Consider the following 449-nt stretch of genomic DNA (forward strand, 5'->3'; position numbering starts at 1 on the left):
TCGGCCTCCCAAAGTGCTGGGATTACAGGCTTGAGCCACCGTACCTGGCAATTTCTTAAGTGTCTCATATAAGAGGGCAGTAGCTTTCAGCTTAAACTTTTTCTCTGTAGGTACTTAAGTCAATTTCTTTGAGGTATGCTTTTCTTTCCAGAATAGTTAGATGTAGGTATACCACTTTGATGTTGACACTAGTTTACCTATAACTTGTCTTCTGCAAATCTGTCTCTATCTCCATCTCTATCTCCATCTTTGTGTCTATCTCTATATCTATCTATCTATCTATCATCTATCTATCTATCTATCTCTCTATCTGTATCTATCCATCCATCTGTCCATCTATCTGTCTAACTAAACCAAATTCATGCTCTTCTCCTATTTATGGAATCAAGACAATAGATGGAGGTGAGGGAAAGAATTTGGCAGGAATGGGGATGTGTCTTATCTGTGGC

This window comes from Colobus angolensis, unplaced genomic scaffold (genome assembly GCF_000951035.1).
Source record: "Colobus angolensis palliatus isolate OR3802 unplaced genomic scaffold, Cang.pa_1.0 Scaffold706, whole genome shotgun sequence".
Classification (NCBI taxonomy): domain Eukaryota; kingdom Metazoa; phylum Chordata; class Mammalia; order Primates; family Cercopithecidae; genus Colobus; species Colobus angolensis.